Consider the following 13,020-nt stretch of genomic DNA (forward strand, 5'->3'; position numbering starts at 1 on the left):
TGGTACACCAGTGCTGTTGTACTGACTTGAGATCATAAAGCTTTTGCCATTCTGAGTGCATACAATGCCGAGGAAGAAGAAAAACGTGAAGCATTTAGCAGTTTTTGATGTTCAGCTTGAGAACTCATGAAGAGCTGTGGTTTTCAGGAGCCATTCAGCATCTGCTCTCACAGTCTGACTGCTCTGACTGGTCTGAGGTGCTTTGCACTGGACACCCATCAACTCAGCCACCAACATCTGGAAAGCCGTAATCAGAGCTGGAGATGGGGCAAGCTGACTGCACTGCTGCTGCTGAAGTTATTGATTTCCACCTCTTCTGCTTTTAAATTACTTTGCAGCGTTATTGGCTCTCCAGCAGAAAAGTGGAAGTTTCAAAAGCAAGAGGAGTCATTTGTAGTGCAACAGGTGACAACCTGATTTTCCTGATTTCAGGAGTGCTTAGACCCTTATCAGGCTTCCATGACAGCATCACGATGTTGCGTCTCAGCCGGGTTCTGCCAATGTTACCAAAGCCTCCAGTCTGTGCCGCAGCAGAGTGTTTGCAATATGTATTAGGACCAAAGCTGTTTACCACCCACTGATGAGCTTTTATGTGTAAAACGTCCCTTTCCCTCTTTGTGCTGAAGCAGACACAGGTTTGTTGCTTTGATAGTAATATGAAAAACCTTAACTTTGCTTCAGGATATTTGTAACCAAAACATGCGGAATTATTACACCATAAAGTCTGCTTCACTGGGTTTTGCTGATATGAAAGGGTAACAATTTAAAAAAAAAAAAAAAAAAAAAAAAAAAAAAAAAAAAAAAAGGAAGAAAAGGAAGGTTAATACAATAAAGAAAAAAAGACAGATGGGTACACTGAACGCAGTTCAGATCTACAGCGCTGTATTGCCCCAGCAATGCCACCAATTCAATTTAAATCCTAAGGAAAAAGCTAATGCTATTGAAGCACTGCAAATTAACAGCAGAATGTACATCACCTCTCCAAGACAACGAGCACATCAAACACCTCTGCTGCTATGTGTGCAGACGGAAGGGGAAAAGTAGCATAAAAGTGAAATGGTTTCTCTTCCCCTGCCATGCCGGAGGCAAGTGCCAACTCTTGCTGCTGTAAACTGTAGGGCAAGGCAATGTGAGCAGTTCTGGAAAGAAAATGAATACCACATAGCAGGCAGGCAGAATGAGACAGAGGTATTTTTAATTGATGCTAGACGAACGTAAATACTTGAAGCTGGCGTTAAGCAGCGCAGCACTTTTTCTCCCCATGCCAGGTACCCATTTATCTGGGCTCATAACCAAAGGCCAACATGACATCAGAAGCCCTGTGGTGTTTTGCCTTTGGGCAATAGCCGGTAAAACTGGTTTCATCTGGCAGATGAGAGTGTGAGCTGAGGTAATTGGTGTGTTCTTTTCTGCCTCAGATTCCTTATCTCATCCTGAATATTCCCATAACCTCCCTTTTTCCAGCCCTTTTGTTTCTCAACAAAAAAAATATTTACATTGAAATAAACATTGAGAGCCTCCAGATTGCATCAGGGCAGACACAGGTGCTGGCAGCCCCAGGAGCAATGAGCAAGCACAGTGGCAATTGTGGAAGAGGAGAGCAGGAAACAGGGCTCTTTCTGATGGGATGTCATACAGAGAAGAAGAGGTTTGGACAGACACCATTTGACAAAGGAGCGTAGCGCAAACAAACACCTGCCACTCCATTTTTCTTTCACTCTACAGATCTGTTTGGATTATTTTCCTATATTGTTTCACAACTGAAGGATAAAACCCATCCGAATGTGATGGCAGTGTCACGAGGGAGTCTTTCTGTCTACAACCCAAGGCTGGAAACAGCCATGGCTGCCTATTTCTGGAGCTGCAGGAGCGGTGTTTGCCGTGCAGTCAGCACGAGTTGTGCAGGTGTTGAGTGGGCTTCCTGCAGGCATCCCCACACCAACCCTTGCTGAGGAGAGCACTCACAGAGCAAACTTGCTTGTATGAGAATGGCAGTGAACACATATTATGGATTTTTGTTAAATGGGCTCTGTGAGTGAGGGGCATCACCTGCCATTGCTTTTGAGTTGGGACACATCCACAGGATGTACACTGTGGGGCAGCCCCACCTCCAGACAACATGTGAGTGTGCCATGTAGATCGATGGGATGTATACTTCCATCTTGCCAGGAACACCTGGTCATCTAAGAGCTGCCTCTGGAAATGAGTTGAAAGGGAAAAAAAGATTTTTTCCTTCTTTCCAAGCATACTACTGATAGATAAAAATGTAGCACAAGGACTGCACGTGATGCCTAGCAAAGAAAGACTTGCCAGAGGTGAAGTCCCTGCTCTGACATGCTGGATCTGTAACCTAAGGAAAAGTGCCTTGCTTTTCAAAACGCCTGTCCTTTTTACCTACGCATCCAGCTGAAGCTGCAGGGTATTGGAAGCGTGGAGGAGCCTGGGAAGTCTGGCCATGTACAAATCCAGAAAATTAGTTTTAGCCTCTCCTATTGGAACATTTTTGATGCTTTTCCCCAGCTGCTATGGAAATCACTGGTGAGGTTTCCCACTGAAGCTGAGCTGGATCCCAAGTCTGTCAACCCTGGCCTAGATTAAGAAGGAGAAGAAAAAGCTGAAGATGATAGAAAAGGGAGACTTTAACTTGCCAAGCAAGGCTAAAACACAAATCTAGTGGTTATGTTAAACAGTCCAAATGAAAATTATCCAAATGTACAGGATTATAGGAGAAGAAAGAAAACAGACAACTAGAAGGAGATGATGAAAAATGGGTTAAGAGAGGAGGAAGATATAAAAGGTGGGAAAGTGAATGGGAAAATCCAGTCTGGGATCAGGGAGAGTCTGAAGAAGATGTGAAAAGAGAAGTGTGGAGGAACACCGGTGTGAAAATGTGGCAGAAACACAGGAGCTGCTGGGGTTGGGGATGGAGGGGATGCACTTGGACTTTGACATCAGGGTCTGAGCCTCATCAGCAATTCAAGGGGACTCCCCCAGGGGAGTTGAACAACTCTCTGAGCTGTTTGTGGCCTCTTGATAGAAGACGACAGTTGTAATGGGGAAGGGAAGGTAGTTGGGTGTCCCTTTGTCCTACCCATCCTGCTGGACATGCCCTAGGGACTGAGCCCAGGAGGATACTGCAGGATCCTCTTTTTTTTTTCTGAGGAACTCTGTAGCTTCACAGAGGGGCTTCACAAAGTAAGGCAGTCAGGGCAGGCCCAAGTGGCTCCTTCATCACATCCCCCTTGCCCAAGTGCATCTCCCTCCTCTTTTGATACCTGCAAATAGGGATACCCTTGTTCTGAGGGCTTTGGAACTGATACAGTGTGCCACTCCTGTGCCCCTGCCATGGCACGTATTCATCTGGCAGCAAGCAGTTTGAGAGGTTCCTGAGCCAACCCAAGAGGTGCCATGGACCAGGCTATCATGAGCAGGCACAGAATGGAACTCTGTCTCCAGGTTCTGAACCAGGCCCATGAGTATGAAGTTGGGAATGTGGTGTTGGCCTCTCCTACTCTTGCTACCCTCTCTCCTCTGCTTGGGGACGTTTGGCCTTCCTGCTTGGCCATGGCCCACTTGGCAAGAAGCTCTTTTCCCTCCCAGTGCCCTCTCCCTGAGCTGGAAAGCCCGCCAGCCACAGCAGCCCTGGGGACTAGAGGAGGCAAGTGCCTCACGTTCTGGAAGCATGTTTTGGCCTTCTAAGAATGATGAAATGAGGCAGCTGTCCATTGTGGACAATTTAGCCTAATGTGATACTGAATTCGTCTATTTAATACACCCAGATGCTCCAGCAGTAAGTGCATTACAAAATTCTTCAATAAATAATGGAGATGGGAATAATTTTTTCGTTGTTTTCTTTTTTAATGAAAATGGCAAAAGCAGTAATTTGCTACAGTACATCTGCATCGGTTATTTAACGTGACATCTTGCTGTAGTGATAATCCATCAGCATCCAGCATTACATATGGATTCATAAAAAGGTTTATGTGTGTGTTGGTGCATTTGCTGCCTGCCAAACCAATTACATACATTTTACCATAAATTATACATATTGAACTGGGAACCTGCTGTGTTAATTGCTCACATTTTTATAGGGGAAAATGTGGTCATGGAGCGATTTTTCTTTTCAAACATATTGAGAACAAGGCAGAAGAAGATGCTATGTCTTCAGTTTTCAAAGCTGAGAAATCAATATTTAGACTGACAGTTTACCATCATTAAAACAAACAAAAAGCTCAGCAAAAACAAACATTTGGAGAAGCTTCCCTTGGTGTCTTCTCTCCTCTCTTTCCTTTAGGCACCCATGTCTTTGCTTGGAGAAGTATGGAAATACATGCACAGTTGTACTGCGACTGTTCCATTGAAATGAAGAATGAACTTCTAACGTATCAACACTAAGGACAATTTCACTGCCTTCCCATTTTGGGTCTCCACGAAAGACCCACGAGGAGCATTGGGTCGATCTTTCTTAGTGCTCTGCTGATCACTTGCCCATTCTTCAGGAACAATGCCATGTAATTATGAGCCACAGCTTGACTGTTCACAGACGTTCTGTGAGTCATGCTTTAAATATAGTTTATTGCATCAAGCTCAGCACTGGAGCCCGATGGCTTTCAACCCCTGGTAGGACTGAATCCCCATTCAGTTCCCTTCTGAATAAAATGTAAAAGAATGATGTGGTCTCATCTGTAAAAGATACAAGAACTTCTGATGAGCCAGAAACAAACAGCTTGACTTAAGAGAGACAGTTGGAAGGAGAAATGCATTTGTGTCCTCTTTGGATCACTGTAGATGGAAAGAAGCATGGAAGATGTTTTCCTGCTATTTTTTATTTTTGATATAACACAATATTGTGTTCAGCGAGACAAGAAGTACAACAGTTACAGTTACATAAAGGAAGCTGAAAAGTGGACTCATTTTGCCAACACCACTCACAAAGCTCTGGTTTTATTTATCCCTGTTTAATGAGAGTTCCTTGTTGTTGCTTGGGAAAAGAGCTCTTCCTGCAGAAGAATAACATCCAAGGCACTTCCCAAAGGAAACTTTTAGTCAGCCTTTGCCACGCTCACTCTCTCAAAGCACAATTAAATTTCAAGGTGAGGGACTGGATAATCACACAGTATATTCGTGTATTAAGAAAAACAGTTAGGTATAAATATTTTTCTGGAGGGAAAATAAAAAAAAAAAAACACAAAAGATCATTAAACTGTTTCAATTTTTTTGTGTGTGTACTTGCTTACAGTACGTAGGATGTGTTGAACGAGAAAGAATGAAGGAAAGGCCAGGTAAGAAATTGATGTTGTAGTTAAAAAAGTTGAAAGATAAGGATTTCATGGATGGACTGTTTGACAGATGAGAAATTGGTTACAAGATCGTACTTGGAGAGCAGTAGTCAATGTTTGAATGTTCAGATGGAGATCAGTGACAAGTGGTGTCTCTCAGAGGTTGGTACTGAGAGAAGTGCTCTTTAACATCTTCATCAGTTACATTGACTGTGGATTGAATGCATTCTCAGCCAGTTTGCAAGTGACACCATGCTGTGTGGTGCAGTTGACACCCAAGGCACAGGATGTCATCCAGAGGGACCTAGAGAGGCTTGAGCAGTAGGCCCAGGTGAACCTCATAAGATTCAACAAATCCAAGTGCAAGGTCTTGCACCTGGGTCATGGCAACCCCAGCTATCAGTGCAAGCTAGGGGATGTAAGGATGGAGTACAGCACTGCCAAAAAGGACCTGGGGATACTGGTGATTGGCAAGCTGGACATGAGCCAGCAATGTGCCCTCATAGCCCAGAAAACCAACCGTATCCTGGGCAGCATCAAAAGGAGCATGACAGCAGGGTGAGGGAGGTGATCCTGCCCCTCTGCTCTGTGCTGGTGAGGCCTCACCTGTAGTACTGCATCCAGACATGGAACCCTCTGTACAGGAGAGACATGGAGCTGTTGAAGCACATTTCAGAGGAGGGCCACAAAAATAATGCAAGGGATGGAACAGCTCGTCTATGAGGACAGGCTGAGAGAGCTGGGGTAGTTCAGCCTGGAGAAGAGAAGGCTCCAAGGTGACCTAAGAGCAGCCTTTCAGTATCTGAAGGGGGGCTCTAAGAAAGAGTCAGACTCTTTAGCACAGTCTGCTGTGATAGAACAAGGGGAGATGGTCTCAAACTAAAAGAGGGAGATTTAGGTTGGCTGTAAAGAAGAACATTTCTACAATAAGGGTGATGAAGCACTGGAACAGGTTGTCCAGAGAGGTGGTGGATGCCCCATCCCTGGAGAAACTCAAGGTCAGGCTGGATGGGGCTCTGAGCAACCTAATCTAACTGTAGGTGTCCCTGTTCATTGCAGGGGAGTTGGCCCAAATGAACCATGGTGGCGGCCCTGCATGTGGCAGGGGGGTTGGAGATTCATGATCCTTGAGGTCCCTTCCAACCCTGGCAATTCTGTGATTCTGTGAACTCTAAGGGTCCCTTCCAACTCAAATGATTCTATGATTCTGTGGTTAATGCACTGATGTTGGAAGAAAGAGATAATGAGAACAGTGTTACAAAACAGGATTTTTCAGATCGTCTTTTCTTTCTTCGCTGTTCAGGTTTTGCCTTTTTGTGCTTTCTCAGTAACAGAAGTAGCTGTTTCATCTCTGAACGAAGCAATCAGGAGCATGTGCTCCTCTAAGCATTGTCACTCAAAGTACTGCCCTTCTCCCTCTGTGGCTTGCTGTGTGAAAAGTTCATGCTAATCAATTCATCTGATGAACATTTTACTTGCCCTTATCCTTTGCCATTCCCATGTTTTACCATCACTGACCATACAAAATACAAACCTGACACCAGAGCTGCCAGTGACTCTAAATGTTTCCTTTATGGTGTGCTTCTTAAACACTGCAGAAGATTTATAGCCACATGAGGACCCTTCCATCTTTACACAATGCTCTTCCTCCCATACTCTGCTTTTAGCCCTGCCCTTGCAGCACTCATTATCTGGGGAAGGCATCATTAAGTGGTGGTTGTCAGTACCCAACTCTGATGATCCCCCAGATCAGTTCTGCAGAGCACCTAACAAGCACACACTGTTTGAGACTGATGCAATAAAAATAAAGCCCAGCTAAGTATCAAGGAGAGGTAAGTACCCTAATTCTTAATGACTCATATTGCAAGTCTCATATTGCAGCTGCTGTCAGGCCAATGAGAACAGCAAGCAAACAACAGCCATGAGTGCGGCTAAATCTCTGAAATTAAAGAACATGCAGCAATGTAAGCATGCATAAAATGAAGGCATGCTGCTTGAGAGGTGCTGGCAAAAGACTAGCATAAAGGGTGACATTTACTAGCAAGATATGTAGAAACACCATTCTTTTTATCTCCCACCATATTACAGCCCTGTATTGTGTCTCTGGTATATCTCATGGAGTGAGTTAGAAATAGACTCATTTGTACACAATGGGCAATGGGAAAGAAGCATTTTTCCTAACATATTGAGAAACACTTTTTCCTACGAAAACAAAGTATATCCTACTCTGAATTATTACCTTTGCCTCTGAGCTTAATGAATTTATTCAAATTAAGCAGGTGAAGACTTTAATCTAAAATAGACCTAGAGTTGTAAATCAGATGGATTTGTGCTGCTGTTAAATTTCGTCAAAAAGAGAGTTGTACTCAGAGGCATCGCTGAGAGGAAGGGGCGACTACCAGCACTGGGTAAATCTCACTGCTGGGCCAGTGAGTGAGGAGTTGCCATGGGGTCACAGATCTCATAGAATCATAGAATCATAGAGTCATAGAATGGCCTGGGTTGAAAAGGACTATCATGACTGATAAGATCAGCTAGTCCAACCATCAGCCCATGCCTGTGTCTGCTCTAGGCCACATCACTCAGTGCCACATTCATCCTTTTGTTGAAGACCTCCAGGGAACAGAATTGTACAATCATTAAGGTTAGAAAGACCAACCTGCTTCCAGGTCATTCCCATCAGCACAGCATTCATTCACTCTCCGAAGAGCAACCCGAGGATTTTTCCTCCCCAGAAAGGGGAAGATTGATCAGAAATGAACTTGAATGCATGCAACATGCTAAACCACCACGTTCCATGCACTGTGTTTGATTTTTCTTCACCACTGCTCCGCTGTGCTCCCTCGCTGGATTTCAAAGCACTCAGAGTGCTCTGCTCTGCAATATCTGGTTTTAGGCAAGCAGCGTGGCAGTGTGCCTGAGCTGAGAAAATATGCTTGAAGTCTGCATTCACAGGCGGCTTCAGCATCCTAAGGAAAACGCTTTGTTTTTGTAGCCTGAAAGTATGTCGCAAACATGAATAGAATGATACGCTCACTCTCCCTTGCCCTCAATCCTCTTCACCTTAGGAAAAAATTATACACTTCCAATTACAGGGCCAGTTAAAATCAATACAAAGGTGGGAGAAAACAGATCATTTTTCTTATGGAAGTAACTGTTTTCATTAATTTTTCATTAGTCCTGCTTTTGTTGTGCTATCCATCACTGAAGGAGCTGGTATGCAGTAGATTACATTTAGGTTATCGTACATGCTTCCAGGATTTAGTAGATATTGCCTGATAAAGCTGCAAGCTCTATGGTTTTAACTTACATCTATCAATAATGCATCAGAAGAGAATTTTTCTGCACACAGCTGTCCCTGAGCCAAGCGGCTTTCTCCTGGAATAGCAGCGCTGGTTACAGCTGATACGCTGCTGCAGTTCACAAACCTCTCATCTGAAGGCTACAACTGCGAGATGAGCAGATGTGCCAGGAGAGAGATCATCTGGGAGGGTTTAGCTCTGCTTTCCTGGTGCTGCCATTGAGATTTTGGAGCTCCTGAAGCCAAGGGTTCGCTGTGCCCTCCTGCATGGCAGCAACTGCAGCTGATGGCTGTCCTGCCATCATGGTGTGTCTTGGGGTTTGGCTGTGATCGTTCTGTTGACAACCAAAGCTCTTTCACAAAATTCACCAGGGTTCTTTGTTGCTGCTTTTTTTTTTTTTTTTCTCCTTCTAATACCCAAGTTCTGCGGTAAGGAACTTCAGCCTGCTAAGTCCTGAGAAGGGCTTAGGGGTCCTGGCTGATGAAAAACTTAACATGAGCCAGCAGTGTGTGCTTGCAGCTCAGAAAAACTCATGGTATCCTGGGTTCCATCAAAAGAGGGGTGACCAGCTTGGACAGGGAGGGGATTGCCCCCTCTGTTCTACCCTCATGAGGCCCCAGTTGGATTACTGCATCCAAGTGTGGGGCCCCCAACACAGGACAATGTGGAGCTATTGGAGAGGGTCCAGAGGAGGGCCATGAAGATGATTCTAGGGCTGGAGCATTTCTCCTATGAAAACAGGCTGAAGGAACTAGGTTTGTTCAGCCTAGAGAAGAGAAGGCTGCGTGGAAACCTCATTGCAGCCTTCCTGTATTTAAATAGAGCATGAGAGAAATCAACTTTTTATGCAGGTAGATAATTACAGAACGAGTGGGAATGGTTTTTAACTAATGGAGGGGAGATTTAGATTAAATGCTGGGGGAATGTTTTTACTGAGAGTGGTGAGATGCTGGAACAGGCTGCCCACAGGAGCTGTGGATGCCCTATCCCTGGAGGTGTTCAAGGCCAGGCTGGATGGGGCCTTGTGCAATCTGATCTAATGCTTGATCTAGAGGTTGGCAATACTACCCGCAGCAGAGGGTTGGAACTTGATGATCCTTGAGATCCCTTCCAACCCAAGCCATTCTACAATTCTGTGATTCTGTGAACTGAAACATCACAAATAAATAGAAAATTGCAGTCACTCCTGAAGAGCTGAGCCAGAGGAAGGAGATGGAGACATAAGAAGAGCCCACTGTTTGTTTCATTTATTTTTCTTTCACCTGGGAAGGAATAAGAAAACAGTCCCAAAGTTGTGTCAAGTCTAACATGGTCACAGGGTTACTTGTTAAACCTATTTGGACATTTCAACAATGCTTTATATTTTCTCAGCCTTAAAACAGTGTGCCATAGCAGCTCACTGACTCCAACATCTCTCCATTCTGTAGAGGTGCTGTGAAAGGTGAGGCGGCAGCTGGATGGGAATCCTGGAGCACAGCTTCTATCCAGGTATTTGGAAATCCTTCTTGAGTCCCTAAGCCATAAGAGGAGTGTGTTACTGCCTTTTGCCCTTAAAGATAGGGAGGTGCTCAACTGAAGGCTCACATGATGCTTTGAAGAAATCAGTTATGGTAGTAGGGTAAAAATTACTACTCTTGAGCTGCCTACTCCCAGACAGAAGAAAATTAAGCTTCCTGAGCTGAAGAAAGAAACGAGCGAAAGAAAGACACAGCTACTTTTAGTTATTATCTGGCAATACAAGTTTTTAATGTGAGCCTTCCAGATCTTGAGAGGCCAGGCTCTTCTCAGTGGTGTGTAGTGAGAGGATGAGGAGCAATTGTATAAAACTTGAACATAGGAAGTTCCATACAAACATGGAACTTCTTTACGGTAAGAGTGATGGAGCACTGGAACAGGTTGCCCAAAGACGTTGTGGAGTCTCCTTCTATGGAGTCTCCTTCTTCTTTACATTCAAGACTTGTCTTGATGCCTACTTGGGCAACCTGATGTAGGGAACCTGTTTTAGCAGGGGTTGGACTCAGGATCGCTTGAGGTCCCTTCCTGCCCCTGCAATTCTGTAAGGATTAGTGAAATCACTGCTGCTGATCTCAAGAACCATGTTTGGGTTGGTTTGTCTTCCGCTGATTCTGATTTCTTTGGGGCTAAACAAGGGAAGCATTGAACACCTGTATCCTTGCTAAGTCTTTGATTTAAGCTGAGCCAGAGCGCATGCAGCATGGGACTTCAGCAAATGTAGTTTTTTCTTTATGCCAACGCCCAAAAGGAGCTGCATGCTTAGCACATCACCACCCTGCCCTGTAAGGAGGAGTCAGATTCAACCAGGCTTCCAGTGACTGCCCATGGGAAATACTACAGCTTTTAAAGATAATACACTGAGGACATGGTCCAGTGCAACACTATGGCTGATTGCTATGCTGTGCCTCCTTTGTGGGGCAAGCTCACCGTTAATAATGAAGGTAGAAGATGAGATCTAGCCCACAGGATCTGTTATCAGCTGCAAAATAATGTATTCTATTTTAGGGGCACAGGACTCAGTAATGTATTAAGCACCCATCCAATAAATGGAAAGAAGAACATAGATTGAGGGAAAAAGGTCTTTCCCCATCTGTCAGAAGGACACCCCATGTTTGGGAGCTCACTCCTTGCACACGGAGGAAGCTTTTTGGGTTTGTATCAGTGTTCTCTCCCAGCATGGACATTAGCATCCTGGTTACCCCATAGCAACACTAACTCTAGCTTAAAGGGAATGTATGTTTGTGCTATGTGCCTGCATTGTTTTTTCCTTTTCCTTTTTCCTTTTTCTTCTTTTTATCTTTTTTTTTGGGAGGGAGGTAGGGTGGAAGACATGTGACTTTAATCAATGAGACATTAACAATATTAATCTCAAACAGGGGATCCCAAGTGCCAAGTCAGTTTTGGGGTCTTCAGTAACCAGGTCAGAGAGGTGGCAGCCAAAGCCAACACTGGGACCTGATGCAACATATTGATTTTTGGTGGTGGTGATGCCTCTGGACCCTCAAGAAATAATAAACCACTCAAACTCAAGTTTGAGAAAAGCAACCGGTCTACGGGCCCTGAGGCTGTCTTGGTTTCATTTCCACTGTAAATAAACTTCAGGCAGCAAGAATGCCTACATACAAATACCAGTTGTCTCTAGAAATAATTCATAATATAGAACTCTGCAGTCAAGAAATGACAGATGGAAATAAATGTTTTTATTTCTCTGAACAGCCCAGTGGTCAGAAAAATGCTTTCCTAACCCCCCCTAAAATCAAGTTTTCCTCCCTAGAGTCCCCAAAAAGATGAACATTACAGAAAAACGCATGTGACAATTCATTTAGGTGATGGCAAAGCCTCTGTAAATTAGTGTATCAATCTTTAAAGGGTGCTGTAAAAAATTATGCTCATGAACAAAATGTTTCTCCTCGAGTTGAAATCAGGGCCTATTGAGTGGAAAGTAAAATTGCTGAATGGGTGGCTTAGTTTTCAGAGGGAGCTCAACCCTGAGTCGATGGAATCAGCGTTCACACCACAAAAAAAGAGATGACGACGGCACAGCTCCTCCATGAGAAGGGGTGGAAGTGGCATCTGCATTCCCCGTGTGCCCACAGTGGTTCTCCAATCACTGCTTGGCCAGGCTGCTCAGCTACAGCACCGGCAGCAGCTGCTCACCGCACCGCTTCCTCTTCTTGAATGCAGCACTGCTGGCAGCGTAACATTTTTAATAAAAAATCAGATAAATTTAAACTACTGTACACGTCAAAACGACTGACCTCCGGGAAAGAGCTAACTGTAGTCTGGTTCTTTTTTTTTTTTTCCACCTCCCTTCCTGTCTGCTGATCCCTTTTTCTGAAGAACGATTCAAACACGTGGTGATCAGCCTGGGCTGTACCCAGAAACAACCTCACTGCCTCTCCGAGTCCAGCTCGCTGTGTAGCGTTTGCTGCAAGTCTGGCTGTGTTTACTTACAACCTCTGACTTTGTGGCCACACTGTTATCACAGTGACATTCACGTCCAGGGTCACAGGGTGATTTATGGCTCCATTAGCAATGCACGGGCCTTGGTGGGGAGCCACCTGGCCATCCAGGGGCCACACGGAGCACTGAGGTGGCCTTGGTGCTTGTCAGCTTGAACAGGTATGGGTACAGCAAGCACAACTGCCAGCCAAGCACAGCCTTCTGGTCTGGGAGCAAGGCAACAAGTATCATAGATGGTAAAAAGTGAACATCAAGTGAGTGCCCCTTTTGCCTGCATCTCACATGCAAGGCACCATGAGGCCAATTCTGGGGCTGCCGTTGCTACCAGCCCAACTGCCCTGCCAGCTTGCAGCAGAGCCCAGCCCCATACTTATGCGTGGGGGCTGGCAGGGCTGAATCTGGGAGCACCTCTGGGCTCAAGAAATGGAAATGTGTTCTCAGGTGCATGCAGGGCTGCAGCT

At 44.9% G+C, this 13,020-nt stretch overlaps 1 long non-coding RNA gene across 2 annotated transcripts; it reads left to right on the forward strand.

Annotated features, from left to right (window-relative positions):
• Window positions 1-7,786: 7,786 nt before the first annotated feature.
• Window positions 7,787-12,153, forward strand: LOC149918569 (uncharacterized). Of its 2 annotated transcripts, none has more exons than XR_016465573.1 (3): window positions 7,787-7,923; window positions 10,009-10,069; window positions 12,065-12,153. It is a non-coding gene; the product is annotated as an uncharacterized LOC149918569 (long non-coding RNA). The 2 variants fall into 2 exon arrangements; XR_016465574.1 differs by lacking the exon at window positions 12,065-12,153 and adding an exon at window positions 11,473-11,641.
• Window positions 12,154-13,020: the final 867 nt, after the last annotated feature.

Source organism: Phasianus colchicus, chromosome 3 (assembly GCF_987193195.1).
Source record: "Phasianus colchicus chromosome 3, bPhaCol1.hap1.1, whole genome shotgun sequence".
NCBI classification, from domain to species: domain Eukaryota; kingdom Metazoa; phylum Chordata; class Aves; order Galliformes; family Phasianidae; genus Phasianus; species Phasianus colchicus.